General features: G+C 46.7%; 1 long non-coding RNA gene across 1 annotated transcript; it reads left to right on the top strand.

Annotated features, from left to right (window-relative positions):
* The first annotated feature begins 1,018 nt into the window (after positions 1 to 1,018).
* LOC112578737 lies at positions 1,019 to 25,265 on the top strand. Its single transcript, XR_003103055.2, has 4 exons — positions 1,019 to 1,158; positions 5,876 to 5,956; positions 23,409 to 23,549; positions 25,190 to 25,265. It is a non-coding gene; the product is annotated as an uncharacterized LOC112578737 (long non-coding RNA).
* Positions 25,266 to 26,007: the final 742 nt, after the last annotated feature.

Raw genomic sequence — 26,007 nt, 5'->3', positions numbered from 1 at the left:
CTGAAGCACTGGGGAGCAGGCAGCAGATTTCATGGCAGGACATGCAATGAGACTTCTCAGGTAACTCCATGAGGTCCTATTTCAGTTATAGTGGACAAACAACGAATGCTAGATGTCCCCCTCAAAGAGCTTGCTTAATAGATGTTTCTGCTACTAATCTTGAGTAACAAACCACATCAAAACTTTGTGTCATAAAGCACAATTTTAGTTGTTGTTGTTGTACAGTTGGTAAGTCGTGTCCAACTCTTTGTGACCTCATAAACTGCAGCACCAGGCTTCCCTGTCCTTCACTATCTCTCTGTTGCTTGCTCAAACTCATGACCATTTAGCTAGTGATGCCATCCAACCATCTCATTCTCTGTCACCCTCTTCTCTTCTTGCCCTCAATCTTTACCAGCACCAGGGTCTTTTCCAGTGAGTTGGCTCTTCGAATCAGGTGGCCAAAGTATTGGAGCTTCAGCTTTAACATCAGTCCTTCTAATGAATATTCAGGGTTGATTGCCTTTAGGATGGACTGGTTTGATTTCCTTGCTGTCCAAGGGACTCTCAAGAGTCTTCTCCAGCACCATGGTTCGAAAGCTTCAATTCTTCAGCACTCAGCCTTCTTTATGGTCCAGCTCTCACATCCATATATCACTACTGAAAAAACCATAGCTTTGACTATAGAGTCAGCAAAGTGATATTAGAGTTTTAGTTACCACATAAATTCTGTGGATCAGGGCAGCTCATCTCTGCTCCAAGGTGTGAGCCCTCAACTGGGAATAATGGCTGGGTGACTTGATATCTGGGGGATGGACTCACCTGGAGGGTTCTTCACTCACCTGTCTGGCAGTTGACAGTGGCCGTTGGCCAGAACACCTGCACGTGGACAGCCTGTCCCCATTCTGGATTCAAAGGCACAGAATGGAAACTGAATAATGTTTTTATTATCCAGTTTTGGAAGTCACATGGTGTCATTTCTGTTTGACTCATTTAGTCAAATCACTCACAAGAGCCCTTCCAGTTTCATCAAAATGTCACAGCGTCACAGAGCCTTGAAAGTGGCCCTACCACCTCTGAAATTCACTGGCTCTCTTCCATTGCACCGCAGTGAGCAGAGGCACAGAAGTAAGGAAGCCCAGAGGGTTTGGAGAAGAGAAAAAGGTCTGATAGAAGCAGGTAAGCAGCAGGAGATGGGGGCGTGGAAGGCTGGCCAAAGAATTTGGCAGGTGGGCAGCTGTAGAAGGTTCTTGAGGAAGGGGAGGAACCTGGTGCTGGTGTTGGACATGCCGAAGCGGACAAGGCAGGCCACAGTAGGAAAGGCTGGAGCCTCAATCGGGCTTGGAGAAAGAGAGGAGGCCACTCGGAGAGGCCTGGTCACCTGGATATTGGCATTTCTTTTTCCCAGGACTTCCCTCTGTGAAGAAGATGTCCACCCAATCTGATCTCCTGAGGTTTCCCAATACTGAGCCCCGAGGTCTAAGCTTAGGCACAGAACGCCATTCCGTGCTCTCAGTCACCACCTCCTTCCTGCCAGGCCCCGAGGCTCCCTGACTGGATGTAGGCGCTCCACCAGTGTTGTCCAGTCTCCCTCTCAAATGATTAAAATTCCCATTTTGAAGATGATTTCTGGAGTAGAGTCAGTGTCTGTGATTCAACGTCACAGTCAACCTAAAAACCCAGGTGTGGGTGCAGGTGCTCAAGAAATGCAACCCCACCCCTCTGGCAGATTTTAAGAGATGCTACTTTGGATCTGGGGAAACTGAGGCCCAGAGAGGCAAAGGGACTAGCCCAGGGCCACACACTGGGAGTAGCGTGGCAGGGTTGGGACCACGTCTTCTGAGTCCATGTCAAAGCTATTTCTCTATCATCACTGCAGCTCAAATCCTGGTGAGCACAGAATACCCTGGCAGTGTGTACAGATGCAGGCTCCCAGGCCTCCCACTCCCCAGAGCTTCTGACTCAGTAGCTTCGGGATGGGGGACTGGAGTCTGAATATAACATGCTTCAGACAGGCGGCCAGAAAGACTGAGGAATATTGCTTTGGTTTACCATCCCCATTGGGCAGTCAGGGACACTGAGGCGGGAAAGAGCAAGCAGGTGCCAGGGTTAGGCGTGGTATTCAGTGCTCAGCCCTGGACTCGGTTGGGCTTGGCCTCTTTGTAGGGTGTTCCAAGAGATCTCCCCCGAGGCATTAAGTCTGTCCTTCTCTCCTGCATCAAGGAATGAACCAAATATGACAGAGTTGGCAAGCCTTCAACTCCCAGCCCCAGTCTTTCCAGGCAAGAGGTGACTCTGCAAAGAGCAAATACAGAAGCTGGCATGGCCTGGGCTTGATAAAAACAAACCAGGCAGTTGCCTTAGGGTATCTGCGGGGTCAGTGATAAAGAGCCTTTGTTCTGAGCCCTGAGCTGACCTCACGCCCCACCCCGCCTCCAACCTGAATGCTGCCATCTCTCCTGTTAGCTGACCATTTACCTTCCTCTGGGGAATTCTGCATCTTTCTCCTAGTTGCTCAGGCTGCACCATTGTCAGAGCTCTCTCTTCTTCCTTTACTTGCCTTCTTCCTCCATCTCAGACTCGCTCCACCCACCCCTCCAAGTTGCTGGGATCATTCAAACTGTTCTGTTGTCCCTATGCAAGTTCAGTCTTTGTTCCCTAGTTTCCGGACCAAGAAAAGTCTCCCAGCTCCTGACACTACTGTAACAGGAGAGAAAGGGGCAGGGCACAACTTTTGAAAGACATAGCCCGAGGACACAACATAAACTGATTAGAAGCAAATGGGACGAAGATGGCAGACAAGATTAGACCTTGATCCTGAATCAGCACGTGAAATGACACACTTGGAGGTTTTGTCTGGGCTCAAGTGCCAGCACATGGGTTCAAGTCCCATGACAGTTACAAGGCACTGTTAAAAGACCAAGAGGTGGGCTGTGGCCCATATCCTGGAAATCTCCGCCCCTTCCCCAAAATAGTTGGAATAGCCCTCCCACTCATTAGCATATGAAATTATCCAGCCTATAAAAAAAACTAACCATGCCACATTTCGCAGCTGCTGCATTCGCCCTCTGTGATGGCTCACACTCTGTCTGTGGAGTGTGCTTCTCTCTGTATCTGAATAAATCCACTTCTTATCTACCACTTTGTCGCTCACTGAATTCTTTCTGTGATGAGACATTAAAAACCTGAGCTTCATTAGGTTCTGAAACCGGGTACTGTGGGTTTTGGCTGGGTTTGAGTCCCATCCATGTGGGTTCAAGTCTCAAGCAGGGTTTTGACTGGGTTCAAATGCCAGCACATGGATTCAAGTCCCAATCTGTGGTAAATGGTTTCCCTACCCTCACTGACTCAATAGATGTGAGTTTGAGTGAACTCTGGGAGATGGTGATGGACAGGGAGGCCTGGTGTGCTGCGATTAATGGGGTTGCAAAGAGTCGGACACGACTGAACGACTGAACTGAACTGAGTTGAACCCTATATGGAGCCACACATCTGATCCTTTGTATAACAATCATTTTCCAAGCAGTTGCTGTATTCCAGGGTGCATGAGTAGGACAGCCTCCCCTCCCCACCATCCCTTGAATTTAGGCAGCTCTACTGCTTGGGGAGCCAAGTTGGAGCCTGGAAACCCTTGCCCAGGCTGAGTCCTGGCCCAGACACAGCCCGTGGCCTCTGGGCCCTGTCATTTCTCCAGGGTGGGAGATGAGGGCCCCAGGTCCCCTTCCCAGACTTGGGCAGCCTCTCCCACTGGAGGGTTATGTGTGGTAGCTGTGATCTCATTTGACCTTTATCTGGGAACTGTGAGGAGAAGTAGGGATTGGGATTCCCATTTCACAGGGGGAGCACTGAGGCACGGAATGGCTATGACTTGCCAGGACTACCCGGTGAGGAAGAGGCAGTGCTCAATGGCAGCTGAGGCCCCCTGATCATGCCTGTGGGGCTCTTTGTGCAAATCTTAACAACAGTGGATCCAGTTTACTTTGTGCCTAGCATCGTGATGGTGCTTGGCCCGGGGATAACGTCTTGGCATGCAATTCATTCAGGCATCACAACAGCACTTCACAGCAGATGCAGCCACTGACTCCACTTTACAGATGTAGAGACTGAGACTCAGAGAGAGGACTCGAGGTCACCCAGTGCCGGAAGAGCGGAGCGGAGATTCAAATGCAGGTTGTCCTGACTTTGGTGCGCATGCTTCCAACCTAACCCACAGAGATGATGGGGTGACATTTAAGCCCACCCCAACATAGGGCCCTGCAAAGTGACCAGAGGAGGTGGGGGTAACCCTTTGCACCAAAGGGTTTTCATGCTGAACTGTCTCATTGGTTAGTTTACCGATGAGAATACCTACTAGGATTGAGGTAATCAACCTCAATGAGATCACATCACACTGTAGTCTAATACAGTATAATTAAGTAGGTGCTGTGTTGTTGAGAAAGTCAGTTCCTAGGTAGTTTGATAAGAAGTCCGGGATCCCCAAGGAGGAGAGAGGGGTCAGGAGTTCTCAAGAAGGAGAAAAGGACAGACTTTTCTTTTTCCCTTTAAGCCCAGAGTTGATGATTATACAACAAAACAACTCAGCTTAAACTCTGTACTAAGGATTGTGAGTTGACGTGTATGCACACTCAGTCCTGTCACACTAGCGAGTGGGGCACTCTCCATTCCCCCTTCAGATGTCTATGTCAGGAGCGTTCTTTTCATACTTTAATAGAACTCTGCTACACAAAGGCTCTTGAGTGATCAAGCCTGGCCCCTGGTCCTGAAGTTAAATCTCCTTCTTCGGAGATCATGAATCCAACATCATTCACCATAAGTTATCATTGTGCTTAGTTGCTCAGTCGTGTCCAACTCTTTGCAACCCCATGGACCATAGCCTGTCAGGCTCCTCTGTCCATAGGATTTTCCAGGCAAGAATGCTGGCATGAATAGCCATTTCTTTCTCCAGGGGATCTTCCTGACCCAGGGAGGGAACCTGGGTCTCCTGCATTGCAGGTGATTCTGTACTGCGGAGCCACCAGGGAATAATAAGTACAATAGAAAGGCTTAAGCCTAGTTGTGTCCAACTCTTTGCAACCCTGTGACTGTAGCCCACCAGGCTCCTCTGTCCCTGGGGATTCTCCAGGCAAGAATGCTAGAGTGCGTTGCTATGCCCTCCTCCAGGGGATCTTCCCAACCCAGGGATTGAACCCAGGTCTCCTGCACTGCAGGTGGATTCTTTACTGTCTGAGCCACCAGGGATAATCAAGTATAGTATAATCAAGATGAAAAAATGAGTGAGGGTTTCTGGACAGCCCAAATAGAAAAACAGATGAGAGTGGAGCTGCTTGGGTTGAGGAGGGTGGGATTCAGAAGTCCTGCCTCTTGGGCTCCCTCACTCCCAAGATAGTCTAATTAATGAGAATAAAAATGGTAAAATGGTGATAAAACACCACCAAAGAGAGATGTAAAGTCTTATCACAATAGCAACTAAGATCCTCTGAGCACTTGCCTTGGGATGGGTACCACATGGCCAAACCCTTTATTTCCTTATTCTTTAATGTCTTTATTCTTGCTCCCATTCTACAGATGAGGAAACAGATGTAGGTTAGTTAAGCAGTCTGAAAACACACTGATAATAAAAGGAAGACTCAGGATTTAAACCCAGAATCCACAGATGCATCTTCCATGCATCACCATGTTGTAAGTCCTGTGGGTTGCAGCAGAGTTATAAGAAAACTCTCCATGGGTTCATTTATAGGATTTTTGTGGGAATCCATTTACTGATTCCCAACTTTTCTATGTTCTCATTCCCAGAACCCTCTTTTCAAGAGTGGCTTCTTCCACAAATCTTACCACCTTTCTTTCTTCTAATGTTTCTTTGGAACTTCATTATAAAACATTTTTCTCTTTGCTCTAGTTCCTACTCAAGAGCTTTGCCTTGAAACATCACCTCCAGGGCCTGGAATAAATGGGCTGTGAGTGATCCTGGAATGTTCAGGTAATAAGCCAAGTGGTTTTCAATTTGCTTTCAACAAAAGAGGAGTGTTATTATTGCTCCTAGTCTTAACCTACTTTTTTGATAATACATCCCCTCGTGATTTTTGTCATATACATTGAAAGCAGTTCAAAGAATTGAGCAACACAGTTTTAATAAAACTCCTTTCATGCCTATCTGTTTATTTGCTGAAAAAGTATACAGAATTATTCATGGCACTTAACTCTCTGAAGATGCAAATTAGGTCTTTGATGGGTGCTGAACCTTGCTTTCTAGAAGAGTAAATTAATTCACAGGTAAAACAGCTAATTGGGAAAAAGCCATCCATTTCATTAAAACATCCATTTCTCAATCAATATTACTTTGTGTTAAATTGTCATTTAAAAATTTAATAGATTATAGTATTTAGTCATTCAATCATGTCCAATTCTGCAACCTTATGGACTGTAACCTGCCAGGCTCCTCTGTCCATGGGATTCTCCAGGCAAGAATACTAGAGTGGGTTGCTATTTCCTCTTATAGGGGATCTTCCCAACCCAGGGATCAAACCCAGGTCTCCTGCACTGCAAGCAGATTCTTTACCACTGAGCCACCAGCGAAGCTCAAAGGTGAGCAGAATATGTGACCCTCAAATAGCCCACTTTGGTGTGTAGATTATTTTGAGCTGAAGACAATCAAGCCCACCAGACAGACTCAAGAAAAACTTTCACCTCTCCCTTAATTAGTTTAAATAGGGGGCCTGGCTCAAGGAGAGAGCTATTATCAGAGATAACTTAAAAAAAATAGTATGTACTATTATTTTTTAAAATTAATTTATTTGTTTGGCTATGCCAAGTCTTAGTTGCTGCATGCAGGATCTTTGACTTTCATTGCAGCAAACAGGATCTATTTTTTTCTTAGTTGCAGCATGCAAACTTAGTTGTGGCGTGTGGCATTCCATTCCATGATTAGGGATCAAACCCAGGCCCACTGCATTGGGAGCACAAAGTCCTAGCCACTAGATCACCAGGGAAGTCCCACCAGAGATAACTTCTATCTGAATGACCTAACTCTATGGCAGGGTATACATCTAACTAGCAAACATCTCCTCTCCTTATTGTCCTGTGAATTACTCTCCTCCACTTTGGGCCCCAGGCCAGTATCCAGTTCCTTAGTTCAAGATGGCACAGAGGTGTCATCTGCTGCATTTGGCCTTGATTCTCATATTTTTGGGCTTCCCTGGTAGTTCAGCTGATAAAGAATCTGCTTGCAATGCAGGAGACCCCAGTTCGATTCCTGGGTCGGGAAGATCTGCTGGAGAAGGGATAGATTACCCACTCCAGTATTGTTGGACTTTCCTGGTGGTTCAGCTGGTCAAGAACCCACCTGTAATGCGGGAGACCTGGGTTGGGAAGATTCCCTGGAGAAGGGAACAGCTACCCACTCCAGAATTCTGGCCTGGAGAATTCCATGGACTCTATAGTCCATGGGGTCGCAAAGAGTCAGACACGACTGAGTGACTTTCACTTTTTCTTTCTCATATTTTTATGGAACTCCCATATATGCATAATTAAATTCATTTTTCTTCTGTTAATCTACCTTATGTCCGTTTAATTAATAGACCAATCAAAAGAATCTAGAAGTGTAGAGAAAAATGTTTTCCTCTTCTAAAATAATAATCTAAAAGATTATTTTACTTTTTGATGTGGACCATTTTAAAGTCTTTATTAAATTTCTTACAATATTGCTATATTGCTTCTGTTATATATTTTGATTTTTTGGCTGCCAGGCATGTGGAGTCTTGGCTCCCTGACCAGGGATTGAACCAGCACCCCTGCACTGGACCTTCAGGGAAGTCCCTAAAAGATTATTTTAAATATTTAGTGCCTTAAATTCAAGGAAGATTTGAAAATTTTTTTCTTATTGTGGATCATATTGTGGATGCAAAGAAGTACGTCTCTCTCCTTGACTATTCTACCTCATTCTCTGTTCTTTTCCCACTTGTCAGCGTCAAGACAGCTTTGCTGGCCTCCCAACTATCCCTCCAACACACCAACACCTTTCCCACCCCAGGACCTTTGCAACTGCTGTCCCTCTGCCCAGATTGCTCATCCCTCTAGCTATAACTATAGCTGCTTCTTTTATCCTGTGCTATCTTGTCTAAGCCAGTTTCTCAGTGAGGCCTTCTCTGACTTCTGTGTCTAAAATTTCTCTCCCTTCCTGTCAACCCTTCATGTTCCCTGCCTTGACTTTCTCTTAGCACCAACCACTTCTTCTTCCAAGGACACCAGTCTTTTTTTCTCCTTAACTTTTATTGGAGCATAGTTGATTTACAATGCTGTATTACGTTCTGCTGTACAGCAAAGTGAACCAGTTGGATGTATACATATCCACTTTGGTTTTAGATTCTTTTCCCATACAGGTCATTGCAGAGTATTGAATGGAGCACCCTGGCTACACAAGGATGCCCCTCTTAAGGGCCGATCCTCATGACTTCATTGAACTTAATCATCTCTTTAAAGACCCTGCTTGCAAATACAGTCGTGTTCTGAGCACAAGAGCGAAGACATCACCATATCAGTTGAGGGGTGGTGTGGTCACAATTCAGTCCACAGCACATGGGAAGGTTCACTTTACACCAAGTCCCGCAGCTCTATGCTTCTCTGTGTGCACTTATGTCTGTATGCTCTGCTTCAAGGGTGTGAGAAGTACACGGTTTTTAAAAATTCTATGACTCAGTACAAACAAAAAGAATTGTGGAATTTACTCTTGGTCTGATTAAAAAGCACAGTGTGTCTTCCAAGGCTGTAGAGTGATGCCCCACGTAAGTCCCCCAGAAAGGGAAAGGGAGCACCCCCCCACCTCCCCCGCCTCTCCCCAGTGGTGCATCTAGACTCTGGGCATGAACAGACTGCAGGTGGGGGTGGCAGCTGGCCAGGCTGCTTTGCTCCACTGTCAGCGGATAACCCTCCCAGATGGCCGTCTCCAGCCCCTAATGCATCTCTTACAGACGGTGCAAACTGCGGCATCCAAGGTGGAAGGGGCTCAGCCAGGGGGCTGCCTGGCTCCTCTGTGCGCACTCACCCCTGACTCATCCTGGTCACGCTGTCTCACCCCTCAGGCCTGGCATCATTCCACCCTGGTGGGGCTGTTTGTTTTCCTTCTGCTGCATGAGGTGTGAAATGGGCCAAGAGCCTGCAGGCAGCTCACAGATCAGCCAGCCCTCCCCTGGCAGCCTGCCTAGCCCACGTGTCCTTGTGACCGACTCCAGGCTCCCACAGCAGTGGCACCTGAGAGCACTGGGGACAGCCTGGATGCCTGGGAGGGATAAGAAAATGGGCTGAGGAGAGGCCCATGGGGGTCAGGGGTCTCTGACTTGCCTTGCCTCTGATTCCTCTCTACTGGGCATGGGCCCCAGGAGAACCCCAGTGAAGATAAGTGAATAATAACAGAGACATCCATCCTCGTGGTCACAACAGCCCCTTCAGTGGGTACCACCCTTTGCAGTTCGCAAGTTACCCACCCTGTCAATCAGGGAGGCACCACTAAAGCCAGTACCTAGTGGGAACCTGAGACCCAGAAATGAGAAGGGATACACTCAAGGTCCTGCTCCTAGCCCAGGGGACCCTCAGATCCTGGTGTAGACTCCAGGTGCAGCCTGTGGGCTCCCAGATTCCCTCAGTGCCCCCTTGGAAAGGGGAAGAGTGCTGGCATGACTACTATGTCCAGAGAAATTGTAGTTCTTCTCTCAGCTAGAACCAGAATTTCCTGGGTACATCTAGATTCCTTAGGAACGTTGACAAGTTCCCTGGAATTCCCACAGGATTTGTGTGTCTTCTTCAGAGACACTGACATTCTTTTTCTTTCTTTTCCCCCATGCATCTTTTCCTAAACTGAAGTATAGTCGATTTACAATGTTGTGTTACTTTCTGGTGAACAGCAAAGTAATTCAGTTTTATATATAAAATACATATTCATTTTCATCTTCTTTTCCGTTAAGGTTTATTGCAGGATATTGAATATAGCTCCCTGTGCTGTGTTATCCAGTAGGTCCGTGTTGTTTATTTCATATACAGTCCTGTGTATCTGTTAGTCCCCAACTCCTAGTTTACCCCTCCCCCACTGGTAACCATAAACTTGTTTTCTACGTCCGTGAGTCTGTTTCTGTTCTGTACACAAGTTCATTTGCATCATATTTTACATTCCATATAAAAGTGATATCACATGGTATTCATCTATTTCTGACTGACTTCACTTAGTATGATAATCTCTAGGTCCATCAATGTTGCTGCACATGGAATTATTTCATTCTTCTTTATGGCTGAGTAATATTCCATTGTGGGGCTGCCCAGGTAGCACTAGCGGTAAAGAACCTACCTGCTAATACAGGAGATGTAAGAGATGCAGGTTTCAGTTCCTGGTTCAGGAATACTCCCCTGGAGGAGGGCATAGCAACCCGCCCCAATATACTTGCCTGGAGAATCCCATGGACAGAGGAGCCTGGCGGGCTACAGTCAGTGGTGTTGCAAAGAAGTGGCACACGTCTTCTTTATCCACTCATTTGTCAGTGGACACTTAGGATGCTTCCATACCTTGGCTATTGTAAATAGTGCTACTGTGAACATTGGAGTATGTGTATCTTTTGTCCACATATATGCCCAGGAGTGGGGTTGCTGGATCATATGGCAACTCTATTTTTAGTTTTCTGAGGAACCTCCATACTGTTCTCCATAGTAGCCGCACCAATTTACACTCCCACAAACAGTGTAGGAGGATTTCCTTTCCTCCACACCCTCTCTAGCATTTGTTATTTCTGACATGCTTACGGAACAATGGTATTTCTGAGGAAACACCCAGTTGTCAGGAAACACCGAGAATTCTGTTTAGAAGGAAATAAAAGACCTCTATTTTATAGAACTATGGAGATTTCATATGGAGAGGTTAGCATCCCTCAGGAATTTGGAGTGTCCCCTCAGTTCCCATTAGGAATTCTGAGATTTCTCTGAGGAACCATGGGACACTCACAGAAGGGCTGATAGTATTCCCCAAGTCAGCGATTTTTTCTCTCCAAGAAAACTCAGACTTCATGAGAGTGGCCTTGGAGTAGGGAGCAAATTTCCAGGGGGCGAAGATTGCCTTGGGGAATCAGGTGAAAGTTGTGGTTTCTTCCCAGAACTTAGTGGATGTGCCCTTGGAGACATGAGCACACCAGAGAGCCCCGCCACACACACACACACACACACACACACATACACACACACATAGAGGTGCACACACGTATTCACATACTCAGACACAGCGCACACACAGACAAGTCTGTAGACACATACACACACAGAGCACACACACAGGTGTGTAGGCACATACACGTATGGGTTTGTGGTGTTTTCAGGAAGTCACAGCTCCCACCCAGGTTGCTGGTGCGGACAATCTCCTGGCCTTATCCTCCTCAGGCCTCCAGGGTAGAGCCATGGCTCTGCACCATCCCCCTCCCTACTGTGGTATTAACCAGAAGTGGCCAGTCCTCCCCAGATCCCTGCTCAGGTTCCTCAGGCCATTTGCCCACCCCCTCCATCCCTGGCCCACCCCTTGGCCCTCCTACTACTTAAGCTCATCTCCACTCCTGGCTCTCACTTTGTGATCAAGCAGAGGATGCCCACAAGTCCTGGGTGACCGGAGCCACATCCCAGGTAAGGGTGCTGCAGTCCCCATACTCAGAAGCCCAGAGAGCAGCCAGGTGGAGGTAAGGAAGGAGCTGGAACCCAGCTTCAGGTCTTGGTTCCATCACTGACTTGCCAGGCGACCCTAAGGCCTCAGTTTCTGCTGCTGCTGCTGCTGCTAAGTCACTTCAGTCGTGTCTGACTCTGTGCGACCCCATAGAGGCAGCCCACCAGGCTCCCCTGTCCCTGGGATTCTCCAGGCAAGAATACTGGAGTAGGTTGCCATTTCCTTTTCCAATGCATGAAAGTGAAAAGTGAAAGTGAAGTCGCTCAGTCGTGTCTGACTCTTAGCGACCCCATGGACTGCAGCCTACCAGGTTCCTCCATCCATGGGATTTTCCAGGCAAGAGTACTGGAGTGGGATGCCATTGCCTTCTCCGCCTCAGTTTCTAGGTCTGCAAAATGGGAACCCTCAACCTTTTTTTTTTTTTTTTTTTAAATTGAAGTATAGTTGATTTATAATATTAGTTTCAGGTGTACAACGCAGTGATTCAGTACTTCATAGGTTGTATTCCATGTAAAGTTATTACGAAATAATGGCTATATTTCTCTTCTCTGTACAATATATCTTTGTTGCTTATCTATTTTATGCATAGTGGTTTGTATCTCTTAATCCTTAATCTCATATCCTTACCTTACCCCTCTCTTGCCGCTTCCCACTGGTGACCATTAGTGTGTTCTTTGTGTCTGCGAATCCGTTTCCCTTTTGTTATATACATGCCTTTGTTTTATTTTTTTAGATTCCACATACAAGGGATAACAGAGCATCTGTCTTTCTCTATTTCACTGCTGCTGCTGCTGCTGCTAAGTCGTTTCAGTCGTGTCTGACTCTGTGCGATCCCATAGACGGCAGCCCACCAGGCTCCCCTGTCCCTGGGATTCTCCAGGCAAGAACACTGGAGTGGGCTGCCATTTCCTTCTCCAGTGCAGGAAAGTGAAAAGTGAAAGTGAAGTCGCTCAGTTGTGTCTGACTCTTCGCGACCCCATGGACTGCAGCCTACCAGGCTCCTCAGTCCACGGGATTTTCCAGGCAAGAGTACTGGAGTGGGGTGCCATTGCCTTCTCTGGTCTATTTCACTAAGAAAGTAAAATAAAAAGTCTTTCTAGGTCCATCCATATAGTTGCAAATGGCATTATCCCATTCTTTTTTAAGGCTGAGTAATATTCATATAAACGTGTGTGTGTGTGTATGTGTGTGTGTGTGACATCCTCTATCTATTTACTTATTTATGGACACCTAGGTTGCCTTCATATCTTGCATAGGGAGACCTCTCTTTGACATAAATCATACCAGTAACTTTTTGGATCTATCCCCTTAGACAAAAAAGATAAAAGCAAAAATAATCAAATGAGGCCAAACCAAACTAAAAGCTTTTGCACAGCAAAGGAAACCATTAACAAAACAAAAAGACGATCTACTGAATAGGAGAAAATATTTGCGAATCATATGACTGATAAGGGGTTAATATCCAAAATATACAACAGCTCACACAATTTGTTACCAAAAAAGAAGTAATCCAATTAAAAACTGAGAAGACCTGAATAGACATTTTTCCTTAGATGTTTTCCCTCGACCTTTAATATATCATGCCTGTGAAACAGCCAACGTCATGCCTGAGGGAACTCAAAGCCCACTTGTCCAGAGACCAAAGATCTGTGTTTGTTTTGCTCATGTATGGTAAATATTACGGACACAGAACATCCCCCACCTGGGAGGAGGGGACACCGGAAATGACCTGAGGTGGGTGCTGAGCAGTGCCTGGCTCTCAGGAGGGGCCCAGTACATGGCCCAGCTGTTGCATGGACCCCACTGTTTGCCCCAAAGAGAACAGGTGCTCCACCTCCCAGGGCTGCTTGGGCTGCTTCATACCTGTCCCAGGTGAGAAGGAGGACGGAGGTCCTGCCAGCTGGATGCCGAGGGGAGGGGCTGGGTGAGGATTGTTACACTGAGTGTCTGCAAGCAGCAACGATAGTCCTAGCTGTCTTATTCCATTTGTTCTACTTATGAGGAATAATTCCTGCCTCCTTCATCTGCGGCCTGCTAGTGAAGGTGCATTGCTGTACGAGACAACCCCCTCCTAGGTGCTACCAAGAAAGAAAACACAATGTCAGATGTGTCCTGACTTCAGAGAAAGTCAGAGGGACAAACAAATGCCCCAGAGCCCAGGAAGCATGGCAGCAAAGCCCTCAGGGAGCAAAGATCGCCCCTCCTGCCTACCCACCATCTTTCTTTCTTTAATTCACATATTAAAAAAATTTTTTTAATTTGTTTTATTATTTTTTGGCCCCACCGCATGGCATGTAGGATCTTAATTCCCTGACCAGGGATCGAACCCTGCATTAGAAGTGCAGAGTCCCAACCACTAAACTGCCAGGAAAGTTCTAATTTCATGTTTTTAATTGAGGTTTAAGTTACATGCAGTAAAGAATGCAGCTTGATGATTCTTTACATATGTGTATCTACCTGTAACCACACCCAGCTCAGAGACAAGATATTTCCACCCAAAAGTTACCTTTATGCCCTACCCTGCTCAGTACTGCCCTCCAGAGGTGACCAGTCTTCTGACCTCTGTCACCTTAGGTAAGTCTCGTCTGCTTTTGAACTTTATGTAAGCAGAATCGGACTGCCTTCTTTTACTGAAAGTAGTGTTTGTGAGATCCACCCATGTTATATTTATCAGCTTTCTCTATTTCTCTAAATCAAATTAAATCCCCCAGGAACCCAAGCTTCTCCTCTCACCTCCCTCCCCTCCCCCCGGAGTGCACTCAGCCCCCAAACAAGTTCCCTTTCCTGGGCAATGGCTGTGCATGCCGCCCTGTGGCGTGGCTCCAGGGGGACCTACTCGTGCCTCCACCCGGATCAGCCCAAGGCCTGGAGAAGTGCGGCAGCCCATTCTCTCTGGAATCCCTCACTGATGTTCTAGACGTCATGAGCAACCATCACGGGAGAGCTCAGGCCCGCCATCCCATATCTGTTTCCTCCCTCCCCCGGGGTGAACGAGGTCCGCCCTTGCCTACTACCCTCTGATACTGACTCTGTGTCCCTTTCCCCTCCATCCAGCTCAGTTTAGTCACAGGTCTGGCCTTGACTTCTCAACCGGCAGTCCTGAGGATGGATCCACAGTGTGTGTGTGTTCCACAAAGTCTATTTTGAAAAATATCTAAATGCCTTCGGGAGCCGGGCAGGCAACTCCAGTGAGGGAGTTGCTGCCATTGGCTGGAGCTCCTATACATGGGCTCTGTGTTTGGCCTGGGCTTCCTCACAATACAGGGACTGAGGTTCAAGGGCAAGTGCCTTCAGAGAGTGAGGAGAAGTTCTGTCTCTTTAATGACTTAGCTTCAGAAGTCACAGGGGCTTCCCTTGTGGCTCAGCTGGCAAAGAATCCGCCTGCAATGCGGGAGACCTGGGTTTGATCCCTGGGTTGGGAAGATCCGCTGGAGAAGGGAAGGGCTACCCACTCTAGTATTCGGGCCTGGAGAATTCCATGGACTGTACAATCCATGTAGTCCCAAAGATTCAGACACAACTTATCAACTTCCACTCACTCAGAAGTCACAGGGCATCACTTCAGTAGTGCTGCATTCATTTTAGCCGTCACCAGCCTCTCCCTATCCCAGCCCCCACCTTCCATCCAAGGAGAGGAAAGATAACTCCACCTCTCAGTGGGGAGAGTATCAGTAATATTGTAATAGCATGTGTATACTGTCGCTCAGTCATGTCCGAATCTTTTCGACCCCATAGACTGTAGCCCACCAGGCTCCTCTGTCCATGGGCTTCTCCAGGCAAGAATACTGGAATGGGTTGTCATTTCTTTCTCCAGGGGATCTTCCCCACCCAGAGATTGGACCCTTATCTCTTACATCTCCTGCATTGTCAGGTAGATTCTTTACCACTGGTGCCACCTGGAAGCCCAGGTGTAATAATACGTTGCTGTTCAGTTGCTAAGTTGCGTCCAGCTCTTTGTGACCCCATGGACTGCAGCACCCCAGGCTTCCTGGTCTGTCACTATCTCCCGCAGTTTGCTCAAACTCATGTCCATTGAGTCGGTGATACCATCCAACTATCTCATCCTCTGCCGTCCCCTTCTCCTTCTGCCTTCAATCTTTCCCGGCATCAGGGTTTTTTCCAGTGAGTCAGCTCTTCACATCAGTTGGCCAGAGTATTGTAATAACACGTAAGACAAGATAAATATATAGTTGTGGCTATCTTTGGAAAATGCAGTCTTCCTCATCCCCTAGCCCAAGTATTAGAGAGCGGATTCAAGCAATAACCATCTCTCACAATTCTCGCTATCATTACCCACCAACTGATCTTGAGCAAATCCTTTCCCTTCCATTTCTTCATCTGCAAATTGGAGTTAATACTGTGTGCCTCTCAGTATTGGTCTGAGGATCTGATTATGTGAAATGGTAAAGCGAAAGCAGCTAGCATGGGGCCTGGCACGTGTAAATGTAAACGGTGACTCTGCCTCAACCACGTCGACCAGCTGAAGCATCATGCCATAGTGTGGGCTCTGGGCCAGCCTGTCAGACTCTGAACTCTGACTGCCATCTACCAGCTGTGTGGTCCAGAGCAAGTCATTTTACTTCTCTGCACCTCACTTACCCCACCCTGCATTAAACAGGCAAATATGAGACATTATATGTGCATGTCTGCTCAGTGGAAGAACTAGCTATTAATCAAGTAAATAAAATAGAACTATCAACCTTAAAAAAAGGCATAATAATAGAACTTATAAGGTTCTCATGAAGATGAATACGGTGAAGCAGACAAAGTCCTTAGCACAATATTTTGCACATAACAAGCTTGGTAAATGCCAACTGTTATGAGATTCACATGTGCCGAAGAATTTACTGCCCATTCAAAAGTGCTTCTCTAAGATCATGTTTCCCTCTCAAGAGGTAGGGCAAGTAAAATTTCCAGCTTTACAAATAAAGAAATGGAGGCTCAGAGAAATTGAGTGGCTTGATTAAGCCCCAAATGAAAGTGATGGGGAAGATTGGATGAGATGGCCAGGCTCCTGGATCCCAGATCAGTGTTGCCCTATTGACCAACCATTGTTTCCATAGGAGCCTAGAGCGATCATGGGAATGTTTCTGTGGGCTCTCCTCCTCCCTTGCTGCCTGCTTAGTACAAGTCTTGCTCAGTTTGGAGGCTCCAGTTCCCAAACAGGTAAGTCATCCCATCCTTCCTTGGAGCTCCTTCCAAGGCGATTCTAGAAGAAACAAACTCACCTCTGTTGGACAAGCTAGCACCTGCCACCAAGTCAGTTCCTTAGAGGTTCTTAGATTTGCAAAGTGATACAGGAGGCACTTGGAAGTCCACTGCCTTCCCCAGAGGTGCCTAATCCCTTTCAGATCACCTTTGGGGGTCTAGAACATATATTTAATATAAACCACACATCACCTCTCTGCTGTCTCACATAGTCTTCTTTTTTTTTTTTTTAAATTATAATTGAGTTACAATGTTTCAGGTGTACTGCAAAGTGATTCAATTGTGTGTGTATATATATATATATATATATATATATATATTTTCAGATTCTTTTTCATTGTATGTTATCATAAGGTATTGATTACAGATCCCTGTGCCCTCTCCCATGGGCAGAGGAGCCTGGCAGGCTACAATCCATAGGGTTGCAAAGAGTTGGACTTGACTGAATAAACTTTATTTTATTTAGAGTGTATCTGTTAATCCCAAACTCCTAATTTACCCTTCCCACCATAATCTCCTATTCTTATACTTAGTTCCCAGGTAAATCTTTCTAGCTTTAATCTCTGATGATCTAAGTCCCATGAAATTGCAAGTGAAAGTTTAACAATTGCTTTGAAACCACACCTCATGGGCTTGTAGTTCCCAATCTTTAATGAAGAGCTCTTTGGAAACCCCTCGTATGCCTCGACCACAGCCTGGTCCATGTTTTCTCTGAAGTCTTCTTATCTGGAACCTCACTTCTTGTGCCAATTTTTGTCTTTAGGGATTGTTTGGTTGTGGGTTTCCTGGGTGGCTTGGTGGGTAAAGAATCCACCTGCAATGCAAGAGAGCAGGAGACATGGACTCAATCCCTGGGTCAGGAAGATCCCCTGAAGGAGGGCATGGCAACCCACTCCAGTATTCTTGCCTGAGAATCCCATGGGCAGAGGAGCCTGGCAGGCTACAATCCATAGGGTTGCAAAGAGTTGGACATGACTGAAGTGACTGAGTACAGCACAGCACACTCTTTGGCTGCAAGAAACAGCAACCTCCCCTACACAGTAGTTAGCAAAAAGAAAATTGATTTATAAAAAGGGGAGAGATGTCATCTGCTCATTTCAGAGTTTAGAAGTCCCTTGGATCTCCTGGGATCCTAAAACTAAGATCTGGGCAGCTGTCAACCACTAAATAGCTTCACCCTATGAGACTGCAGCACTTATCCTCAGTCTCATCATTTTCTCGCTTCCACCATAGGTGGCCCAAATGTGGTCACCTTGTATCTCAGTTGTCATTGCCCCCTGGGTCAAGTGCTCAAAAATACCTTATGAGGGGATTTCCTGGTGGTCCAGTTGGTAGGATTCCGTGCTCTCACTGCCAAGGGTGTGGGTTCAATCGCTGATGATCCCCCAAGCAGCGTCGTGCAGGAAAAAAAAAAAAAGAAACTAGCGAGAGGTTGAATCTCTGTTCTGAACTTGCGAGGGTGATCCTTATCCTGGTTCCTAGTTGTGGCCGCAGAATGGGTTCTGAGCTGAGCGCCATAGTCCTACGTCTCTATGGGGGAAGGGGAGGTCTTGGACTCACCCATGTGTCTATCCCAGCAGGCAGTGGAAGTGGAGGTCTCCTTCTCAAGCCTGGCCAGGTGCTTGGCAGTGATAGTGTGGTTAGCCCCGGCTTTCTCAGTGGGAACAACCAGCAGGCTGGAGCCATCAGGAGTCCTTCAAGTAGCAGAGGAGCCATCCACTTCCAAGACCAAAGCTTCCCTGAGTATGACCAGAAGTTCGTGTATCTGAAGGACACTGACACTGAAGACATCGGGGAACACAGTGCCCAGTCTAAGAACGTCAGTATGTGACCAGACTGGCCCCAGAACCCCAACCTGCTGACCACACCCCCGGTGAGAACGGCTTCGCCCACTCCAGTTCCACCCATGAGAACGTACGTGACAAATCAGGCCGCCATACATAACCCTGGTCAAGGTGAAATGAGCGGTGGAGACTCTGCTGACAAGAGTCCTGTGATCAGCCAAGGATCCTCAGGCCATGAAGGAGGGAAGCCCTCCAGACAGTCTGATCGAGAGGGTAGGATGAGCCATGGCTACTCTGACCACACGTTGCTCTCCCACCCTGGCAGTAAGAACATGGGTGGTACGGGCGTCTCAGGCAGAGACCATCATGCAGGTGTTCCTTGAGGAAGCGGTCTCACATCTGGGGCAGCCATGCCTGGCAATTATGGTCAGTCTATATGGCTGGGTCATCTAGTGGTTTTGGCTTTAGTCAATCTGAGGAAGGGTCAATAAATGGTGAACTTGGGTCAAGGAAACCTGGTAGTTTTGGTCAGTCAGAGTCAGGGTTAATAAGTGTTCAAACTTGGACTGGGTCACATAGTATCTGTGATCAAGTGGAAAGACGGTCATCTGGAGAGTATGGTCAGTCCAGGACAGAGTCAGTGAGTGGTCAGTCTGAGTCTGAATTATTGAGGGTTTGGGGTCAGTTGGGGACAGGTTTAGTGAGGGGTCAGACTAGTGGTAGGTCATCTAATGATTATGGTCAGTCTGGGGCTAAATCATCTGGTGGTTTGGGTCAATCTGTAGCAGGGTTAATGAATGATCCAGCTGGGGATGGATCTGCTAGGGGTTATGGTCTGCCTGGGACAGGGTCAATAAATGGACAATCTGGGGCTTGGTTATCTAGTGGCTACAGTCAACCTGTAACAGAGCCAGTGATGATTATCCTGTGTCAGGGAAATCTGGTGGTTTGGATTAGTTGGGGACAGGGTTAATGACTAGGAATAGGTCATCGACTGGGTATAGTCAAATTGGGACAGGGTCATCTGGAGGGAATGACCAGTCTGGGGCAAGGGCAACAAATGGTTGGCCTGGGCCTGAAAAATCTGCTGGTGACAATCAGTTTGAGGCAAGATCATCTGGAAGCAATGGCCAGTCTGATTATGGGTCATCTCGTCATCTTAGTCAGTTTGAAACTAGACCAGTGAGTGGACGGGATCAGCCTAGAGCTGGGTCATCTGGTGCATCAGGTCAGTCTAGGGCTGGTTCGATGAGTGGCCAGCTTGAGGCTGGACCATCTGATGGCTCTGTTCAATCTGGGGCTGAATCAGTAGGAGGAAACAGTCAGCTTGGAGGAAAGGTATCTAATCATATTCATTCAGGGACCGTGTCATCCATAGATTCTGGTCATTTAGGGGTGGGAATAACTGTTGGCCACAGTCGCTTTGGAAGCGGGTCACATAATCATCATGGCAGGTCTGAGGCTGGGACATCCTTAGGTCATGGACAGTCAGGACATGGCAACTCTGACCACTCTGGCTCCACTGGAGAAGTAAAATGAGGAAACATTGGCCACATGGGAACCCCAGTGGATGGCAAGACTCCCCAACATGGGACACCAGTCAACAGCAATGCATTGCTTCCGCTGGCTCATGACAATCTAGGAGGAGGCACTGGAATGGGATCTGGAAACCCTCCCAGCCAAACAAATGCTCTCAACAAAGACATCTTGGCTCAGGAAGGGCTGCTGGGAGCCAACTTTCTCAACAACCAGCATCTGATCAGGGAGCGTGAAAGGCTACTTAAGATCCTCCTGGGCAGCAAGACCTTACCTGCTGGCAAAGATCACCTTCTGGGGGCAGCTGGGTCCTTGGCTCTGGAAGGCTTGCTCTGCAAGGGTTCTCTAGGGGGCGTCTGTAGCTATGGGAGTCTTGACGACATCAATGATGTTCTAAAGAGTATGGTTCCTTTTGGGAAACTCAACAGCTGGTGAGTTTGAGTCCTTAAGCTATAAAGTAGTTCCCCCAAAGCATTGGTTAGTAGAGGTTCCAGGTATTTGAAAGATATCACTCTCTGCTGTGAGTTTCAGATCTCACTTACCTGTGTATAAAGTTGACATTGAGAAGGCAACATTGGATATTTCTTTCTCCTGGTGGCTCCGATGGTAAAGTGTCTGTCTACAATGCGGGAGACCTGGGTTCGATCCCTGGATCGGGAAGATCCCCTGGAGAAGGAAATGGCAATCCACTCCAGTACTATTGCCTGGAAAATGCCATGGACAGAGGAGCCTGGTAGGCTGCAGTCCATGGGTTTGCAAAAGTCAGACACGACTAGCGACTTCACTTTCACTTTCTTCTCCAAACTGTCAACCTAGCACCCAGTATCCTCCCGTTATGATGTCATACTTTGGATTTATATAGTCTTGTCTGAGCCCCTACTGAATTACAAATAGCCCTGGAAAGGGGTACAACAGAAGCCCTTCCTACTGAAACCTTAGTTCTTATTTAATACCCCAGTGATCAAAACAGCATCTTTATTATAAGCTAATACCTTAGTTACCAACTGATGCTTTGGATTTGATGTCCTAAGTCTCCTTTAGTACTCCAGTTAACTGAAACCATCTGTTATTGGCTTATGCTTTCCTTATCTAGAGCTAGTAGGAATGGGACTTAGAATGGAAATCTAGATTAAGGATGGGAGGGCTCAGGATGGAAGAAAGGCCACACTGCAGTTTGAATGTTGAGCTGAGAGGCCTGGGAACATCTTTTTCACTTTCTCTCACCCTTCCCATTCTGTAGGCTCAACATCATCAACTTTGATATCATCCGGGTATCATGGAAGGTCTATCCTTTAAACCACTTCCAACTGCAATTTCAGACCAGACTGACAGTTTCCCAAGATGAGTAATGTTCATAGCTAGAGAAGTGGGGCATGGAAGCGAATTCCTGGAGGTAGTAGACAGTTTTTCAGTATCAGCACAATGTTCCTTGGCTACATGTATCCTTGACCAGGAAATCTTCACAGTATCTGCCTAAACACATCAGCTCCTTAGGGATGACTGTTAACAGTAAGACAGCTGTGAGAGTAGATCTATTATTTTTTCTGCCATTTTTGCATTCTTTATTATAACAAACTTGGGGGAAGGGAAAGTTAAAGCATAAACCCAAATTTACAACCCAGAGACAATGGCTGTTCTTCCCAGAATTCTTTCAGTGTCATTTTGAATGTCAGTAACTATTCCATCACATCATTGTACAATGATACATTTTAACCATCTTTCTATTGTCAGATGCTTGAGCTGTTCCCAATTTCACTCTTATAAAGAACTCTGTGATTAATATCTTGACTAACAAATCTTTGTTCATAGCCTCAATTATTTACTTAGAAATTCTCAGAAGTATAATTTATAGATTTTGGCAAGTACTGCCAAATTGCCTGCCAAAGAGATGATGAGATGATGACAACATTACTGTTATTGAGTACCAATATTGATATTGGGCTTCCTTGATAGCTCAGTTGGTAAAGAATCCGCCTGCAATGCAGGAGACCCCGGTTCGACTCCTGGGTTGAGAAGATTCCCCTGGAGAAGAGAAAGGCTACCCACTCTGGTATTTTGGCCTGGAGAATTCCATGGACTCTATAGTCCATGGGGTTGCAAAGAGTCGGACACGACTGAGCAATTCACTTTCAATATTGATATATTCCAGGGCAATATATTCCAATGCTAAGGGCATTCGTGAATTATCTCATATATTCTTCACCATAATCTCAGAAGAGGTGTATTGCTATCATGAGCATTATATAGAATAGGAACAAAAGCTCAGAGAGATTAGATTAAATTGCATGTGTGGGAGTGTAGATGTATACGGTGGGAGGCACTGCACACTTTCTATTTTGACTCTTGAGCCATAAAAATGTATTACCTATGCAAAAGTAAAGTGAAAGCATTTAACTTATTTTTAAATATATATTCAAAACCAAAATTAAGTAAAAATACACACGGAATAGCTGTGCCGTGTGCTGTGCTCAGTTGCTCAGTCATGTCTGGCTCTGTGCGACCCATGGACTGTAGCCCTCCAGGCTCCCCTGTCCATGGAATTTTCCAGGCAAGAATACTGGAGTGGGTTGCCATTTCCTACTCCAGGGGATCTTCCCGACCCAGGGATCAAAACTGCATCTCTTGCATCTCCTGCATTGGCAGGTGGATTCTTTATCGCTGTGCCACCCAGGAAGCCCACATATGGAACAGCAGGCATCACTAAAAAATATGTATTTGGACCACGTCTCTCACCCACAAATGCCAGTGCTTGTTTCCAAGCTTCAGGGAAACCTTTAGAGCAGCCCTAAACATTTGTTCTGGGAGGGGAGGGTTGCCTGAGCTGCAGAGGTAGAGAAGGGGAGTCATGATTTGCCCCCAGACCTGATGCAAAGAGCTAACTCATTTGCAAAGACCCTGATGCTGGGAAAGATTGAAGGCAGGAGGAGAAGCGAATGACAGAGGATAAGATGGTTGGATGGCATCACCGACTGAATGGACATGAGTTTGGATAAACTCTGGGAGTTGGTGATGGACAGGGAGGCCTGGTGTGCTGCAGTCCATGGGGTCACAAAGAGTCGGACATGACTGAGCGACTGAACTGAACTGAACTGGCCTGGGACCCAGGGTGTGCTCTGGCCATGACTTCTTATGCCTCTTGCTTGGTCTTCCCTCTGGAGGTTCCCTGGGATCTCAGCTCACACAGCCCTCTCACTCCCGTTCACTGTGTGTGTGTTGTCCAGGATATTCAGCTTCCTCGGTGGCTCCAAGGTGGATGTGACCATTGAGGTTCCTTTAGAGATGCCCCAGATCAGGTCGAACCAAGTCCCGTTCACTCCACAGAACTGCAAGCTCATCTTCACCAGGATGCTCATGTGAGCAGGGTAAGTGCTGTGCCAGGAGGGCTGGGCACTGTGCAGGGTGCAGCTGGGGATTGTACCAGGCTCAGTGGTGGTTACCAAGCTTTCTCTGGGGGCCATGGTCTGCATCCCAGCAAACCACTAGAGCATCTGCTCTCATCTCAGCTTCTGCTCAGATCTCTCCCCCACAGAATTTAGGCTTCTAAACAGAAGAGAGTAGCTTCTTGCTAGAAGCACATGTCTTCCCTAAAAGTGGTCCTGCCTGTAGAGAACATTGCATGGTCCCTTGTCTGTGCTCACATGAGAGATCCTGGGTGGAATCTCCAGTATATCATTTCTCACACTACACTATAATTGAGAGTGTGTGAGCTGTGTGGGAACACAAGCTGCTTTGTAATTATCATTCATTTGTTCTTTTGTTTATTCAACAAACATTGAGCCAGCCACTACAGAGTTGTACCTGGAGATACATTGGAGAACAGGACTGAAAAAGAGGCATAGATGGTTGGATGGATAGATGAATCAGAGGAGGGGTGGGAGGATGGGTAGCTGGAAGGATGGATACACAGATGAACAGATGGATGGATGGATGATGAGTGGATGGATGGATGGATGGATGTATATAATTGTGACTGATTCATGTTGATGTATGGCAGAGACCACCACAATATTGTAAAGCAATTAACCTCCAATTTAAAAAATGAGCAAACATAAAAAAAAAATGAACAATGCAAAAGACACCACCTGTTTATGAGGTGGCAGGAGCCCTGCTGGTGAGGTGGTCGAATGTCCTCTGGCCCACCTCTTTCTTTCACTTACTGCACAGCGACTCCATTTTACATATTAAACACGAGAGGCACAGAGATGTTATGTAAGTTAGACAAGGTCACACAGCCAGGAAGTAGTGGTACAGGGAGTCAAGTGATCTTGTGTTTTTAATATTATCGTGATTTGAGTTAGAATCACTGCAGATGGTGACTGCAGCCATGAAATTAAAAGACACTTGCTCCTTGGAAGGAAAGCTATGACAAACCTAGATGGTGTTTTAAAAAGCAGAGATATCATGTTTCTGACAAAGGTCCATATAGTCAAAGCTGTGGTTTTCCAGTACTCATGTATGGATGTGAGAATTGGACCACAGAGAAAGCTGAGAGCCAAAGAACTGATGCTTTTGAACTGTGGTGTTGGAGAAGACTCTGGAGAGCCCCTTGGACTGCAAGATCAAACCAGTCAATCAATCCTAAAAGAAATCAGTCCTGAATATTCATTGGAAGGACTGATGCTGAAGCTGAAGCACCAATACTTTGGCTACCTGATGTGAATAGCTGATTTGTTAGAAAAGACTCTGATGCTGGGAAAGATTGAAGGCAAAAGGAGAAGGGGGATGGCAAAAGTTGAGATTGTTAGATGGCATCACTGACTCAATGGACATGAGTTTAAGCAAACTCTGAGAGATAGTGGAGGACAGTGGAACCTGGTGTGCTGCCATCCATGGGGTCGAAAGAGTTGGACACGACTGAGTGACTGAACAACAACAAAATTGAGTTAATATATGCCAAGTACTTATATTACTTATATATTAAGTACTCCTATTACAAGTACTCCAAGTCCCTGGAGTGGAGGAAACATTTGTAACCAGTAAGCTATAACTGCTGTTATTTCAGATGCCCTGTTCCCCTCCCTAGCCAGCTCTCTGCAGTCACAGAAGTCATGCTCAGACAGATCCTGCAGAGCTGTCTACCCTACATGGTGAGTTTGACCAAGTGGGCCCCGGGCAGACCCTAGAGATTCCCTGGAAAGGCTTTGCAGCTGGAGGCACAGAGAGGCAGCCGGGGCAGGCAGTTTTATCTTCAGCCTCTCCAGCCTCTCCAAGCTTTCTTGTCCTGCCCTTTGTCCAGGCCCCTGTGGCTGGGGAAGGGACATTTACTCTAGGACTGACGTGTGCTAAGCAATTTACACCTGCAGAAGAGGAAGATTTGTTTTGTGTTTATAAAAACTCTGATAGAACCACTCACTTCTACACAACCAGTCAGAGGCTGTGCTGTGCTGGGCTGGAAGGAGGCCCAAGTGTCCTGTCACACAGGCCTCTGCTCATCTGTATTCCAGCTGTGCCCAGTGGTCCGATTCTGGATGTACCTCATCAATCATCAGTTGAGCTTCCTAAAACGTAAGTTGTGTTATGGGCCTGAGACCTGCTCTCTGGCTTAGACTGTTGCAGTAGCCACCTACCCACTCCTGTTTTCTCCCTTTTGTGGCTTCCAGAGAGGTTTTTCTGAATCACACCTGCTCAAAGTCTTCTGTAGGAGGATCAAGTTCAAACCCCTAAGGCTGGTAGTCAAGGTCTTTCCTTATTCTCCTCTGTGCCCCTCAGGCTGCCTCAGCCTATAGATCTCAGCCATCCCATACACTCCATGCCCTTTTGAGATGTTATAGCTTTGCTCCCAATGACTTCCCACACCTTCTTCTACACCTGGAAAATTCC

Source organism: Bubalus bubalis, chromosome 14 (genome assembly GCF_019923935.1).
Source record: "Bubalus bubalis isolate 160015118507 breed Murrah chromosome 14, NDDB_SH_1, whole genome shotgun sequence".
Lineage (NCBI taxonomy): Eukaryota > Metazoa > Chordata > Mammalia > Artiodactyla > Bovidae > Bubalus > Bubalus bubalis.
Note: the sequence above shows the minus strand (reverse complement) of the source record. Positions and strands in the feature narration are given on the sequence as shown.